Source organism: Oncorhynchus kisutch, linkage group LG6, assembly GCF_002021735.2.
Source record: "Oncorhynchus kisutch isolate 150728-3 linkage group LG6, Okis_V2, whole genome shotgun sequence".
Classification (NCBI taxonomy): domain Eukaryota; kingdom Metazoa; phylum Chordata; class Actinopteri; order Salmoniformes; family Salmonidae; genus Oncorhynchus; species Oncorhynchus kisutch.
This window is the reverse complement of record NC_034179.2, coordinates 19,768,690-19,786,285: the sequence shown is the minus strand read 5'-3', so window position 1 is coordinate 19,786,285 and position 17,596 is coordinate 19,768,690. Positions and strand designations below refer to the sequence as shown.

General features: G+C 42.1%; 1 pseudogene; it reads left to right on the top strand.

Moving 5' to 3' along the window:
* Positions 1–12,677, top strand: part of LOC109892470 (helicase POLQ-like) — a 48,436-nt pseudogene extending 35,759 nt beyond the window's left edge.
* Positions 12,678–17,596: the final 4,919 nt, after the last annotated feature.

The following is a 17,596-nucleotide window of genomic DNA, read 5'->3' as shown; positions in this document are numbered from 1 at the left end:
GCGGTCCTTGAGGAGCAAGGGGAACCACTACTTCAAGGTCTCAGAGCGAGTGACGTCACCGATTGAAACGCTACCAGCGCGCACCACCGCTAACTAGCTAGCCATTTCGCATTGGCTACACTAGCATAGAAGTTATTTCGCTCGTCTGGAAGGTTTGTGTCACTGGGCAGCTCTCGGCTGTGCTTCCCTTTGTAGTCTGTAAAAGTTTGCAGGCTTTGCCACATCCGACGAGTGTCAGAGCCGGTTTAATAGGATTTAATCTTAGTTCTGTATTGACGCTTTGCCTGTTTGATGGTTCGTCGGAGGGAATAGCAGGATTTCTTATAAGCTTCCAGGTTAGAGTCCTGCTCCTTGAAAGCAGCAGCTCTACAATTTAGCTCAGTGCGAGTGTTGACCGTAAACCATGGCTTCTGGTTGGGGTATGTACGTACAGTCACTGTGGGGACAACGTCCTCTGTGCACTCCTCAATGCCATCAGAAGAATCCCAGAACATATTCCAATCTGTGCCAGCAAAACAGTCCTGTAACTTAGCATCTGCTTCATCTGACCACTTTTTTACAGACCGAGTCACTGGTGCTTCCTGCCTTAATTTTTGCTTGTAAGCTGGAATCAGGAGGATAGAATTATGGTCAGATTTGTCAAATGGGGAGTGAGGGAGAGCTTTGTATGTGTCTCTGTGTGTGGAGTACAGGTGGTCTAGAATTTTTGTCCCTCTGGTTGCATATTTGACATGCTGATAGAAATGAAGTAAAACTGATTTAAGTTTCCCTGCATTAAAGTCCCCAGGCACTAGGAGCGCCGCCTCTGGATGAGCAATTTCCTGTTTGCTTATGGCGGTATGCAGCTCATTGAGTGCGTTTTTTTTTAACGCCAGCATCAGTCTGTGGTGGTATGTTGTCGTGGAAATTCTGTACAGAGAGAGGTCATTTCTTCAAACAATTATCTTTATTTAATATTGAATAATTATTGCAATAAAGAGGCTGCTGTTCTGTCCTGCCAATAGAGTGTATAACCCGCCAGCTGTATGTTTTTAATGTCGTTGTTAACGGGGATCTGGGTCTGGGTCTGGTCGGGTGTCTGTATTATATCCCTCCCATCCGACTCATTGAAGAAGAACTCTTCATCCAGTTTGAGGTGAGCAATCGCAGTTCTGATGTCCAGAAGCTCTTTTCGGTCATAAGAGACTGTAGCAGCCACATTATGTACAAAACAAGTTACGAACACAGCAACAAAAAATATATATATCCTGGTTGGTTAAGAGACGATAAGACGGCAGCCTTCCCCTCCGGCGCCGTCACAATTGAAAAAAAATACAAATAAAAGGTGCATGGCCAAGCAATCATATCAGAGAGTACAGGAGGGGCTGAGCATGCCCCCGTGATGAGGATCAGTGTGGTGGAGGTGTTGTTGCCTACCTTCACAACTTGGGGTCGGCCTGACAGGATGTCCAGGACACAGTTGCATAGGGCGGGGTTCAGACCCAGGGCCCTGAGCTTAGTGATGAGTTTGGAGGACACTATAGTGATGAAGGCTGAGTTGTAGTCGATGAACAGCATTTTTACATAGGTATTTCTCTTGTCCAGGTGGGATAGGGCAGTGCAATGGCTATTGCGTCCGTGGATCTCTTGGGTGTCAGGTAAGGTGGAGGTGATATGGTCCTTAACTAGCCTCTCAAAGCACTTCATGATGCAGTGCTTTGAGAGCGATAGTCATTTACTTCAGTTACCTTCGCTTTCCTGGGTAGAGAAACAATTGTGTATATCTTGAAGCAAGTGGGGACAACAGACTGGGATATGGAGAGATTGAATTTGTCCGTAAACACTTCAGCCAGCTGGTCTGCACATGTTTACGGGCATATTGGCAGGGTTACATATATCAAGGAACCACCTGGAATTGTACCTTCGAGGGATGACTCTACCCCTGCATATGATTTCCAATTTCCACTACTTATTGCCTGGCCTTGCAGCATTGATGTCCATAGACTACCTATACTTGAGTTCATATTTTAGCAGAGGGCTCATTGTGCACTGAGTAGGCCTCAATAGAGAGTAGTCTGAAGGTGAGAAATGAAAGAGCACACAGGTAGACCTGGCCAGACTCACATCACCTCTTCCTCCTGGGGAATAGTGAGGCATGCTTGCCAATGAACACAAACCAGCTCTCTGGTCTAGACTGGCCCATGGTCTCATCTGCCGTTTAGCAACAGTTCAGAGTAGAGGTCACTAAAATGTGCTGATGCAGGTAAAACTATGTATATTTTAGTGAAATCCATATTTGCTATATTTGTATATGCAAATATCATGGGATGATCCTTGAAATATTCTTTAATTGTTTACATTTTTGTTTACAGGCCAACTCTGTAACAATGTGAATGTTGTTCAAATGATGTTCTGAAGGAGATTAATCTTCTGTCATATGTTAGAATAATATTAAGAACTTCTTGCATTAGGCTGTGCGCACATCTATGGATTACACATTTAATAGCCTAGTAGCCATTTTCCAGTTTAAGCTGCATGCCATAATAAACTGCAATGGTCAAGTGCACTCACACATACATAGATAGATAGATGGGTGTGGCAGCAATGGTCAAGTGCACTCACACATACATAGATAGATAGATGGGTGTGGCAGCAATGGTCAAGTGCACTCACACATACATAGATAGATAGATGGGTGTGGCAGCAATGGTCAAGTGCACTCACACATACATAGATAGATAGATGGGTGTGGCAGCAATGGTCAAGTGCACTCACACATACATAGATAGATAGATGGGTGTGGCAGCAATGGTCAAGTGCACTCACACATACATAGATAGATAGATGGGTGTGGCAGCAATGGTCAAGTGCACTCACACATACATAGATAGATAGATGGGTGTGGCAGCAATGGTCAAGTGCACTCACACATACATAGATAGATAGATGGGTGTGGCAGCAATGGTCAAGTGCACTCACACATACATAGATAGATAGATGGGTGTGGCAGCAATGGTCAAGTGCACTCACACATACATAGATAGATAGATGGGTGTGGCAGCAATGGTCAAGTGCACTCACACATACATAGATAGATAGATGGGTGTGGCAGCAATGGTCAAGTGCACTCACACATACATAGATAGATAGATGGGTGTGGCAGCAATGGTCAAGTGCACTCACACATACATAGATAGATAGATGGGTGTGGCAGCAATGGTCAAGTGCACTCACACATACATAGATAGATAGATGGGTGTGGCAGCAATGGTCAAGTGCACTCACACATACATAGATAGATAGATGGGTGTGGCAGCAATGGTCAAGTGCACTCACACATACATAGATAGATAGATGGGTGTGGCAGCAATGGGTTCAGATTCCATTTCACCCATTCAAACCTCCAGACTGCGCAATCTCTAGCCTACTGTAGTTCACCAGTGCGCAATTTTGCTGGACTACATTAGTTGGGACGCAGAGTGTCCTACTAAGAAGATATTTTTGTGAACTTTTAAGAGGATTGGATAAAATGAACTCAATCTGCTTTTAAAACTATATTTATCCACCTGGAAAAGTACATAACTTGCCCACGGACATGGCAAAGGCATACAGTCTGTATGTAGGAATGGTAACAGGTAAGAGACACCGTTCTATGATTAAGTTGAACAACTCTTCAGCCTCACTTTATTTACTCCAGCATTTCCCAAACTTGGTCCCGGGGACCCCAATGGGTGCACGTTTTGGTATTTTCCCTAGTACTACACAGCTGATTCAAATAATCAAAGCTTGATGATAGTTGATTTTGAATCAGCTGTGTAGTGCTCAGGCAAAAAACTAAAACGTGCACCCCTTGGGGTCCCGGGAACCAAGTTTGGGAAATGCTGATTTACTCACTGTATCTAAATAGAATTGCCTATAGACTAGTTATTAACTGAATTAGTACTGTTTGATTAACAAAGAACATTATTTAATTTTATATGAATATATTTCAGGTATTATTAACATGTTCTTTCTTAACTTTACTAGTTTTCCTTTATTCAAAATATTATGTACGTATTATAGGCCTACTGTAATGTTAAAATTGGATAGGAGGCCTGTGTGGGCTTACAGTTCCATTGCAATTGGGTATATGGCTCAGGTCTCTGTTGGCCTCTTTTCACCAGAAGAGACAATACAAACCATTTATATGATATTTATTTGTGCAACTCAGTGAAGTAGAAAGTCATGGTTTTTATAACAAAATATATTTTATTTATTTATTTTATTTTACCTTTATTTAACCAGGTAGGCAAGTTGAGAACAAGTTCTCATTTACAATTGCGACCTGGCCAAGATAAAGCAAAGCAGTTCGACAGATACAGCGACAGAGTTACACATGGAGTAAAACAAACATACAGTCAATAATACAGTATAAACAAGTCTATATACAATGTGAGCAAATGAGGTGAGAAGGGAGGTAAAGGCAAAAAAGGCCATGGTGGCAAAGTAAATACAATATAGCAAGTAAAACACTGGAATGGTAGTTTTGCAATGGAAGAATGTGCAAAGTAGAAATAAAAATAATGGGGTGCAAAGGAGCAAAATAAATAAATAAATAAAAATTAAATACAGTTGGGAAAGAGGTAGTTGTTTGGGCTAAATTATAGGTGGGCTATGTACAGGTGCAGTAATCTGTGAGCTGCTCTGACAGTTGGTGCTTAAAGCTAATGAGGGAGATAAGTGTTTCCAGTTTCAGAGATTTTTGTAGTTCGTTCCAGTCATTGGCAGCAGAGAACTGGAAGGAGAGGCGGCCAAAGAAATAATTGGTTTTGGGGGTGACTAGAGAGATATACCTGCTGGAGCGTGTGCTACATGTGGGAGATGCGATGGTGACCAGCGAGCTGCGATAAGGGGGGACTTTACCTAGCAGGGTCTTGTAGATGACATGGAGCCAGTGGGTTTGGCGAAGAGTATGAAGCGAGGGCCAGCCAACGAGAGCGTACAGGTCGCAATGGTGGGTAGTATATGGGGCTTTGGTGACAAAACAGATTGCACTGTGATAGACTGCATCCAATTTGTTGAGTAGGGTATTGGAGGCTATTTTGTAAATGACATCGCCAAAGTCGAGGATTGGTAGGATGGTCAGTTTTACAAGGGTATGTTTGGCAGCATGAGTGAAGGATGCTTTGTTGCGAAATAGGAAGCCAATTCTAGATTTAACTTTGGATTGGAGATGTTTGATATGGGTCTGGAAGGAGAGTTTACAGTCTAACCAGACACCTAAGTATTTGTAGTTGTCCACGTATTCTAAGTCAGAGCCGTCCAGAGTAGTGATGTTGGACAGGCGGGTAGGTGCAGGTAGCGATCGGTTGAAGAGCATGCATTTAGTTTTACTTGTATTTAAGAGCAATTGGAGGCCACGGAAGGAGAGTTGTATGGCATTGAAGCTTGCCTGGAGGGTTGTTAAGTGTCCAAAGAAGGGCCGGAAGTATACAGAATGGTGTCGTCTGAATGGACTTGTAATGAATACTCAGGGGGAAAAGGTGTAGATTCACGCGCAGAGCGCAGCAGGAATCGCAGTTACAGGCAGGCAATGGTCAAAGACAGGTAGGCAGTCAAAAAGCAAACAATACCTCACAATCATACAAACAGAAAGAACTGAACTAAATAGGGAGCTGATGAGACCAGGTGAGAAATGAACACAGGTGAAATCAATGAACAAAAATGAAAGACAGGGCTACGTTCCAGAACAGAAAGAAAAAGATCACAAGGTTGACAAAGAAAAGAAAAGCAGAACCTTACAGGACTGCCCAATTTTTAAATGATTTCCCCTGTCTAGCTACTTTGATTAATCTATCTGTGCTTTAAAGGAGTCTGCAACACTGACTTAAGATACTGGAGTGTAGTGTTCTGTTAACTTAATACTCCTATGTACCTGCCTATACTGTGATTGACAGCAACAATTAGCATGCTGGTGTGTCAGATGATCAGCAAATGATCCACCACCCCATAACCCTCTCTCTATTTACAAATAGAGTTCCCCAAGCACATGCCAAGATCACCCAAACCAATAGAATAGACTATTAGTAACCACATGTTGTTTTTATAGATCACTTATCCCATTCACCACATTTGTATCATGGCTGGGTGTTGTTTTGAATATTATGAAAAACTGACAGTGTTGTTGGATTGAATGCAAAGACTATCTTTAGAAAGGTTATCATGGTGTTCGAAATCCCAGACACCCAAAGCCTGAGCTAGGAGGTATTACTGTCAAATCGTCAATCACATTAAGCTCCATAATCTATTGCACTGCTCTGTGCTTTTCCTTTCAGATTCTAAAACCAATGTTGGTGGAATTGTAAGGATTTGACTTGATGTTTGTGGATTGTGTGACCAGCTCTGTTTGTTTTCTGGTCATAGCTTTGGCCCTGTGTAAATACTCTCTGGCTGAATGGAATACAACTGAGCAGCTGGTGAACAACACTGTGTCCCTCCATCACCAAGGCAACACAAACAACTTCAAAGGTAGATTGTTTCCCCAGAGAAACAAACTTATGGATGGATAATCATGTCATAAAAGTTTGTTAATTTTTTTTTTTTATAATCTGACATGCACGTGTTAACATTGAGTCATTTTGACTTTAGAATTAGCCAGGTTTAGAAGAAACTTGTTGGATTAGAAAAGTAATGTGTTTGTGACGTTTGTAAAAAGTCCTTCAAAAACATTCTTATATGTATTCGTGCTCTGTTGTTAAATTGAAGGCCATGCGTCAGGAGTACGTCATTCACAGTCATTCATTCAAACAGTTGGAATATCAAATGCTTCTAAATCTCCACCCGGCCCTGAAGTAACAGGAGGTGGTGTCACCTACCAGCCCCAAAAGAGACCATAGTGCACATTAAAGCCTTCTTGCCACCAGTGACCATGCAGTCATTACCTCCCCTGCAAGTGTTATTGTGAAGTGTACCAGCAGCTTGTTATGTGCCCTGGGTTAGGTTCCTCTGATGCAATTTAGACGTGCCTTTTATGGACGTCAGTCTGACATAATGTGTCAGTTGAAGCCACCTTAGTTGGGGCCTCCACTTTTTATTTTTATTTTTATTTCACCTTTATTTAACCAGGTAAGCTAGTTGAGAACAAGTTCTCATTTGCAACTGCGACCTGGCCAAGATAAACCATAGCAGTGTGAGCAGACAACACAGAGTTACACATGGAGTAAACAATTAACAGGTCAATAACACAGTAGAAAAAAGAGAGTCTATGTACATTGTGTGCAAAAGGCATGAGGAGGTAGGCGAATAATTACAATTTTGCAGATGAACACTGGAGTGATAAATGATCAGATGGTCATGTACAGTTAGAGATATTGGTGTGAAAAAGGGCAGAAAAGTAAATAAGTAAAAACAGTATAGGGATGAGGTAGGTAAAAATGGGTGGGCTATTTACCGATAGACTATGTACAGCTGCAGCGATCGGTTAGCTGCTCAGATAGCTGATGTTTGAAGCTGGTGAGGGAGATAAGTCTCCAACTTCAGCGATTTTTGCAATTCGTTCAGGAGTTGTCAGTTGCTGTTTGGTGACAACCCTCACACCTAAAAGGGCTAATCAACTACTGATCATACTATTGTATTTACCCACATGGAGAAGAAGAGTGATGCAGTGATGTGCATTTTATTACGGTGAAGTAGTTCCTGGTTCCCTCTGCCATATACCTCTTATGTTCTGTTGATCAAACAGCAGCAGCATTTCCCAGCTGCTCACTTATCCCGGTGAAGTATAGTGGGATCACTGGCTGCACATACAGCTACTTAACTAAATACCTCGATCAATTTGCACCTGTTGCTAGTTTGTAACCAGTTTGGCTACTATTCAATATGTGTCATTTTAATTTTAAAGGCATGCTCTAATGTTTCACACTACAATTGGGGCTTTCTCCCTCTCTGTGATGGGAACAAAGCCTCATTATTATTTTACCGGCCCAAGCTCGCCATGACTCACTGGATGGGAAAAGAGGAGTATGTAATACAACTCTAGGTATCCCTTCTTTACTAACAGTTGCCAAATCAATTATGTTTGACAACAACCAAATTTGGCTGAGAAGGTTGTTTTTTACTCACTTTTCTTTTACGTTGACAACATTTCATTACATATAATTGACACATTATTATCCCACACCAGTCCTGTCCTCGTGGTGACAGTTCAGTTCCTAGTCCTTCCTCAGATCATATTGCCAGGAGCTTATTTATATGACAGGTGATACTGGCCCCCCTGAGTCAGATTACTAACGGAAAACCGGAGCTTCTCACTTCAAACCCATATCTTATTCTACATCACCTTTGCAATGCAATCTTATCAGAAGGATATTATATGGCAAAATAGTTACTCTATAATCCCCCTTTCCCCCATATGTTTCTATTTGCACTCTCCATAGACTCAATAGAAACTGCAACTCAAGCCAAAAAGAGCGGCCATTTCACCAAATGTCCAAAGGAGTTAAGGCAATACTGTATCCATGGGTCGTGTCGCTTTGTAAAGGAACAGAATACTCCTTCATGCAGGTAAATCATCTCACCCGACCCGATCTTTACTGTGGGCCCCAATACTTTATCTGTATATATCCATGGCAGAAGGTCTCAAGCCAAGGACATACTACATACAACAATTTCTGCCGTAAAAATGTATTAAAAAACATCTTTGTCTATTTTGATCATTGTAGCAGAATTATTACACATCATTATTACAAGTATGAAGTTCAAGTTCATAATAGAAGTAAAACACTTTTAAAACACTTTGTAAGACAAATCACTTGTTGATCCTAATGATTGTACTAACCTTGTTCAGTGTGACCCCCGGGTTATACTTAAATCAAAACAACAAGGCAGATAAATGATTGGTTTAACATGGTCTTACTGCATTTCATCAAGCCTCACAAGCATCATAGAATCACAATCAGCAAGACAAGCTCATTTGGGACAGCTAGTTTTGGAACAGCTAGAATAGCAGATCTGATAGCTCAGCATCTGCTTGTTAACTCATAGCCCATGTACTTCAAGTTACTTCTTTGTTTTTCTTTTGGCAACAAGAGATAGAACCAATAAACAAACTTGTGCATATTTTTATCACAGTGGGTGTATGGTATATTTGCTCTGTTTTAGATGTGAGAGAGGGTACATTGGGTCCAGGTGTGAGTATGTTGATCTGGCCTCACGTCTAGGTGACAAGAGGCAGATCATCGTAGCCTGTGTGATAGCAGTATTGGTCTTCCTCATACTGCTCATCACATTCATCTGCATCTGTGCACAGTGAGTAAAATACACATTCTTAAAGCATCAAACAGCCAGATTTACTTTATGTTGTAACCTTCCATGTGTGTTTGAATTTGTGTGTTTGTGAGAGTTGGACATACAGACTCATCACCTCACAGCCTGTCATACTAACCCTGGGATGGGATGTAAGGAATCTGTGTGTCCCGTGAATGGAAAATAAATAATGTAACGCTTGTGGCCATGTTATCTTTGGTTTTCATTGGGTTGTATGTACTGTATCTGCCCTGCTCTCCCTTCTCATTTTTCCCCAAAAGTGAGACAAGAGTGCTAAGTGTCAGTTTAACAAAAGAGTCTTCTGTGCTCAAAAATACATCAGATGCTTAACCTCTGTGATACTGGGAGAATGTATTGGTGAATAACTCAAGTGAGATTCAACACCGATGATACCATACTCACATGATAGAATAAATATCAAACGATGCATTTAAAATCGCAAATCTACTTTCTAATGTTATTTTTCTGTCTCAGTCGACATAAACTTTGCAGACGGAAGAGGGGAAGGAAAGAGGAGATGAGGAATGGAACAGAGAAGCTCAATATGATTATGATGATGAACACAAATGGAATGCATGTAGCTTCAGATTCAGTAGAAACCTCAGACACCAATGCAGTATGACTAGGTATGTACTATATGTATGTACAGAGGTATTTGAAAATTTTCTGACTTATGACCTTTGCCATTGTGTCAATACACACAGCATCTCTGCCTGTTTTAACTACAGTGGTATTGTAAAATACGATGGAAAAACAGACTAGTCCTCTTTTGTTGCTGTTGGAAGGTGATATTCCCCAGTTGGATCAAGCCAAGCATCCCATTATAATTCAGCACATCTGAAGAGAGGCCCTGAATGGGAGTAAAACCTAGTGCTTGGCACTGCCTAAGCCAATCTTTGAACACATTGATATACAGTGCCTTGCGAAAGTATTCGGCCCCCTTGAACTTTGCGACCTTTTGCCGCATTTCAGGCTTCAAACATAAAGATATAAAACAGTTTTTTTTGTGGTGAATCAACAACAAGTGGGACACAATCATGAAGTGGAACGACATTTATTGGATATTTCAAACTTTTTTAACAAATTAAAAACTGAAAAATTGGGCGTGCAAAATTATTCAGCCCCCTTAAGTTAATACTTTGTAGCGCCACCTTTTGCTGCGATTACAGCTGTAAGTCGCTTGGGGTATGCCTCTATCAGTTATGCACATCGAGAGACTGAATTTTTTTCCCATTCCTCCTTGCAAAGCAGCTCGAGCTCAGTGAGGTTGGATGGAGAGCATTTGTGAACAGCAGTTTTCAGTTCTTTCCACAGATTCTCGATTGGATTCAGGTCTGGACTTTGACTTGGCCATTCTAACACCTGGATATGTTTATTTTTTAACCATTCCATTGTAGATTTTGCTTTATGTTTTGGATCATTGTCTTGTTGGAAGACAAATCTCCGTCCCAGTCTCAGGTCTTTTGCAGACTCCATCAGGTTTTCTTCCAGAATAGTGCTGTATTTGGCTCCATCCATCTTCCCATCACTTTTAACCATCTTCCCTGTCCCTGCTGAAGAAAAGCAGGCCCAAACCATGATGCTGCCACCACCATGTTTGCCAGTGGGGATGGTGTGTTCAGGGTGATGAGCTGTGTTGCTTTTACGCCAAACATAACATTTTGCATTGTTGCCAAAAAGTTCAATTTTGGTTTCATCTGACCAGAGCACCTTCTTCCACATGTTTGGTGTGTCTCCCAGGTGGCTTGTGGCAAACTTTAAACGACACTTTTTATGGATATCTTTAAGAAATGGCTTTCTTCTTGCCACTCTTCCATAAAGGCCAGATTTGTGCAATATACGACTGATTGTTGTCCTATGGACAGAGTCTCCCACCTCAGCTGTAGATCTCTGCAGTTCATCCAGAGTGATCATGGGCCTCTTGGCTGCATCTCTGATCAGTCTTCTCCTTGTATGAGCTGAAAGTTTAGAGGGACGGCCAGGTCTTGGTAGATTTGCAGTGGTCTGACACTCCTTCCATTTCAATATTATCGCTTGCACAGTGCTCCTTGGGATGTTTAAAGCTTGGGAAATCTTTTGTATCCAAATCCGGCTTTAAACTTCTTCACAACAGTATCTCGGACCTGCCTGGTGTGTTCCTTGTTCTTCATGATGCTCTCTGCGCTTTTAACGGACCTCTGAGACTATCACAGTGCAGGTGCATTTATACGGAGACTTGATTACACACAGATGGATTGTTTTTATCATCATCAGTCATTTAGGTCAACTTTGGATCATTCAGAGATCCTCACTGAACTTCTGGAGAGAGTTTACTGCACTGAAAGTAAAGGGGCTGAATAATTTTGCACGCCCAATATTTCAGTTTTTGATTTGTTAAAAAAGTTTGTAATATCCAATAAATGTCGTTCCACTTCATGATTGTGTCCCACTTGTTGATTCTTCACAAAAAAATACAGTTTTATATCTTTATGTTTGAAGCCTGAAATGTGACAAAAGGTCACAAAGTTCAAGGGGGCCGAATACCTTCGCAAGGCACTGTATATCAGACAACCTACATAGCCCATTTTCTGTGTTGGCCAGGCTGGTTGCATGGTGTCTTACGGTCTGAATTTGACTGTAACCGTCAGATCAAAGCAGAGGTGCAACAGGTCCCTCAATGTGCCTGCCTGGCTTTCTCTAAAAAAGGGGATCACGAAAACAGACAGACCTAACAAGACTCAAGGCATTATGATGGATGTGGCACTGTTAAGGTAGTGTTCAGAGGCTGGATATGACCGGGGATGTGCGATCATTTTAAACATGGGCTATCTCCTTTTTACTGCTTATTTGGTGGCTATACAAAAGCTGCTCTGTAATTGTGTGTTAAAAACTAATTTCATTTGTACAGTAACAGCCGTTGCTTCTATCTTCCAGCGACGGGGACTATAAATGCTATTCTCCTGCCGGACGGGATGAGGGCCTTGGTTGTAAGTGCCTGTTGGGAAGAGAGAGAGAGTGCTCTAACAGCACTGTGGATGTATACTCTTCAGCTGCTTCTCACTGCCAACCACAGTCTACAGTATGGACTGTTCTGTGCAGAAATGTAGGAGAACACAAGAAAGACTGGACCAGCTCCTTTGGAACTCATACAACCTTTATGGTCACCATGTAGATGGATCAATAGAACAGCAACAACTGTGCATTTGGAAAATGTGATAATGTGATAGTTTTAGTTCACTCATTTGTGTAAGCAAAATATACAAGGTCATCAAATCACAATAAGTTCAAGTAAAACCATAATTTAGAGGATATTTTGATGGACTCTGGGCTCTGAAGGAGTAGGCCTTTTTATGAACTGTTGTGTAATGTAACCTACTCTTATTTGGGCATGGATTAAATGATTAACATGTATTCAAGCTAAAAGTCCAAGTATGTTTACTCCTGGATGTGATATGTGCCATGTAGGCCGCTATGTGGGACAGATTATACTAGGTCTAATACTGGTAAATTATATAACATACTGTTCGTACACTTGAAAAGGTGTGATTTATCTAACAATCCTACCAGCGTCATACGCACACCGGTAGGAGTTAACCATTGATAAATACCAATTGTTCTAATCCTCAGTGTTTGTGCATAACCTTGGCTATTTGCATTTCGAAACACCCCTAATTAACCATATATGGTCAAAATCAGCTCTTTAAAACCTGTGGGGAATATACAACGCAGTAATGATATACAACAGTGCAACCCAACAAAAAATTGTTTTCCAAGACTGAATTCAGAGATTGAGTACAACCAAAGTTGTGGCTGTTACGCGGAGTGGAACAGGGAAACCCAAGAGCAGACGAAGAAGAGACTGGGATGAAGAACCCAATGTATTTATTGAAACAGGGGGAAGATGGAGTGCAGTAACCCAGAGCAACCTTGAAAGGTGACATACCTGAGGGTGAGGATTTTGTGGGCATATTCAACCCAAGGTAGCTGAGCACTCCGAGAGGAAGGGTTAACATAAGTTACACAGCGTAGGGAAGTCTCCATCTCTTGGTTGGCCCGTTCAGTCTGGCCATTAGTCTGGTTATATCCTGAAGACTGACATTGATACCAAGAGCTGAACAGAAGGATCTCCATACCTGGGAGGTAAACTGGGGCCACCTGTCGGAAACGATGTCAGTGGGAATGCCATGCAGACGAAACACATGGGATCCGAGCAGGTCTGCAGTCTCCCTGGAGGATGGGAGCTTGGAGAGGGGAATGAAGTGAGCCACTTTGGAAAACCTGTCAATAACGGTGAGGATGACTGCATTACCGTTAGATAGGGGAAGGCCAGTGACGAAGTCCAGAGCTATGTGTGACCAGGGGCAACTGGATATGTGAATAGGGAGCAGCAGCCCGGAAGTTGGTTTAGTGGAGCGATAAGGGAGTGTGAACTTGAATCTACCAAAGAACAAGGACCACCTGGCTTGCTGGGAGTTCAGAAGTTTGGCGATCTGGATGTAGGACAGGTTTTTATGATCAGTCCACACGATGAAGGGGGGACAAAGCCCTCCAGCCAGTGACGCCATTCCTCAAGATCCAGCTTAACTGCCAGGAGTTCCCGGTTTCCGATGTCAAAATTCCTCTGCAAGTGAGAGCTGACGGGAAAAGAATGCACACGGGTGGACTTTCTGATCAGATGGGGAAAACGTTGAGACAGAACAGCATCTACCCCGGTGTCAGAGGTGTCCACCTCCACGATGAACTGGAGTCCTGGGTCGGGCTGAGTAAGGACCGGAGCGGAGGTGAAGCGACGCTTGAGTTCCAGGAATGCTGCCTCTGCCTTAGGAATCCAGTGGAACAGAGTGGAGGCGGTGGTGAGAGGTGCAGCCAGATGGCTGTAGTTGCGGATGAAACGTCTGTAAAAATGTGCAAGCCCCAGGAAACGTTATAGTTGCTTCAGGCCACTGACTGTCATGACCTTGGCGGGGTCCATACGTAACTGTCCCTGTGAAATACCATAACCCAGGAAAGACATTGAGGCAGCATGGAACTCACATTTTTCAGCTTTAACAAAAACCTTATTCTCCAACAGCCGTTGAAGAACACGTTGCTGGTGAGACATGTTGCTGGTAAGACTTTTCAAGAGTCTTTGGGGGAAAAAAAATCAGGATGTCATCTAAATAGACCATAATGAATTGACTAGGTTCTGGAATAACAGCAGGGGCTTTTTTGAGCGGGAAGAACTCCCGGTCTCTCCCAGCGGTCCATTGTCCGGACAACGTGGTCCATGGTGGTGCCAAGATGGTGAAGCATTGCTGCATGCTCCCGGATGCGCTCCTCCACCCCTATTACCGGGGTACCTGCTCCTGCTGACTCCATTGTTGGGTCGGTGATTCTGTAAGGGTGTGTGAACTCAGGCGCAGGAGATCAAACTTGGTATAAACGGAGCAGTTTAATAAGTGCTCAAAAACTCTGACAACCAAAATATACAAAATAAAACAAGTGGATACAAAACCCGTCGTACACCAGAACATATCTTGCACAATGCTTACAAACAAAACAATCACTGATAAGGACAATGAGGGGGAACAGAGGGTTAAATACACAACATGTTCTGAATGCGATTGAAATACAAGACAAGACAAAACCAAAGGAAAATGAAAAGAGGATCAGCGATGGCTAGAAGTGTCAAGGATTTCCTCCTCTTCTTCCGAAGAGGAGAGGCGAAAAGGATCAGATGACCAATATGCGGCGTGGTAAGTGTCCATGGTTCTTTTAATACGTAAACATGAACAACTGATTACAAAAAAACAAGAAACATGTGAAACCCTAAACAGCCCTATCTGGTGCAACACACAGAGACAAGAACAATCACCCACAAACACACAGTGAAACCCAGGCTACCTAAGTATGATTCTCAATCAGAGACAACTAATGGCACCTGCCTCTGATTGAGAACCATACTAGGCCAAAACATAGAAATACCCAAATTATAGAAAAACAAACATAGACTGCCCACCCAACTCACGCCCTGACCATACTAAATAAATACAAAACAAAGGAAATAAAGGTCAGAACGTGACAAGAAGGTCGGCGACTTCGACCGCCGAACGCCGCCCGAACAAGGAGAGGGACCAAATTTGGCGGAAGTCGTGACAGTAAGACTCCAACCATCTGCCTCGTGTCTGCATCTGTGTCTCGCCTTGTGCCTTGATCAAGATCATAAGTAAGCCATTGTTTATAGTGAAAATACAAGCAGAAGAGCAAATGCAAACAAGGGAGAAAATGCACTACCATCCCCTGTGCCCCCCAAAAATCCACACAACCCTCCCCAAAGCAATTTTTTTTAAAGTTTCACCACCCTCCCCTATTTTGAACCACTCAGTCAATTGTCCTTTAGCAATGGCAAATATACTTAAAATGAGTAAGCAACACTCACCAATAAGTCATTCATCCTCAACAGCTCCCGCCTGGAGGCTTACAGGACAAAATTTCTGTTCTGCAGAATGAACAAGTCGTGCTTTCCGCCAGGCCACCTTGCTACCACATTCAGCAGCGTCTTTTGTGCATCACAACCAGCGGTGGAAAAAGTACCCAATTATCATACTTGAGCGAAAGTAAAGATACTTGAGTCATTTTCTATTGAAGTAAAAGTGAAAGACACCCAGTAAAATACTACTTGAGTAAAATTCTAAAAGTATTTGGTTTTAAATATACTTTAGTATCAAAAATAAATGTAAATCGCAAAAATGTACTTAAGTATCAAAAGCAAAAGTATAAATCATTTCAAATTCCTTATTAAGCAAACCAGATGGCACCATTTTCTTGTTTTTTAAAGTTTACTGATAGCCACGGCAAACTCCAACATTTAGACATAATTTACAAACAAAGCATGTGTGTTTAATGAGTCCGCCAGATCAGAGGCAGTAGGGATGACACACCATATTCTGTTGATAAGTGTGTGAATTGGACCATTTTCTTGTGCTGCTAAGCATTCTAAGTACTTTTCAGTGTCAGGGAAAATGTAAAAAGGTACAATATTTTCTTTGTAATGTAGTGAAGTAAAAGTAAAAGTTGTTAAAAAATATAAATATTAAAATAAAGTAAAACCCCCAAAACTACTTAAGTAGTACTTTAAAGTAATTTTACTTAAGTACTTCACACCAATGCTCTATACCAGGCGGTGTCAGAGGAAGGCCCAAAAAATTGTCAGACTCCAGTCACCCAAGTCAAAGACTGTGGCAAGCGGTACCGGAGCACCAAGTCTAGGTCCAAAAGGCTTCTTAACAGCTTCTACCCCCGAGCCATAAAACTGCTGAACAGCTAATCAAATGCACTGACCCCGACCCCCCCCCCCCCCCCTTATTTTAAACTCTGCTGCTACTCGCTGTTTATTAACTATGTATACTCACTTTACCCCTGCCTACACTACTGTTCAAAAGTTTGGGGTCACTTTGAAATGTCCTTGTTTTTGAAAGAAAAGAAGAAGAAAAAGGTCCATTAAAATAACATCAAATTGATCAGAAATACATTTTAGACATTGTTAATGTTGTAAATGACTATTGTAGTTGGAAACGGCTGATTTTTACTGGAATATTTACATAGGCATACAGAGGGCTATTATCAGCAACCATTACTCCTGTGTTCCAATGGCATGTTGTGTTATTCTAATCCAAGTTTATCATTTTAAAAGGCTAATTGATCATTAGAAAACCCTTTTGCAATTACGTTAGCACAGCTGAAAACGGTTGTTCTGATTAAAGAAGCAATAAAACTGGCCTTCTTCAGACTAGTTGAGTATCTGGAGCATCAGCATTTTTGGGTTCGATTACAGGCTCAAAATGGCCAGAAACAAAGACCTTTCTTCTGAAACTCAGTCTATTCTTGTTCTGAGAAATGAAGGCTATTCCATGCGAGAAATTGCCAAGAAACTGAAGATCTCGTACAACGCTGTGTACTACTCCCCTTACAGAACAGAGCTCTAACCAGAAGAGAAAGAGGAGTGGGAAACAGATGCCTCACAAGTCCTTACCTGGCAGCTTCATTAAATTGTACCCGCAAAACACCAGTCTCAAAGTCAACAGTGAAGAGGCAACTCTGGGATGCTGGCCTTGTGTGAGTGTGAACAGGTGTGTGGAGCAGACTTGAGAAGTTATATTGTTCAAAACGTCCTTCTCTAACATATGGACTTCAAATAGAGTGGGGATTTACATCTTGGTGCCATCTGCATTCTGCCTGACGAAGTTATGATCTAGTGCTGCCAGCCGTGTTCTGGCCTCAGACTGGTGGATAATGTAATATGGCGCCGATGGCGATGGCAGCATCGTGACTAGCTCTTAGGAAACTTTGCAGTATT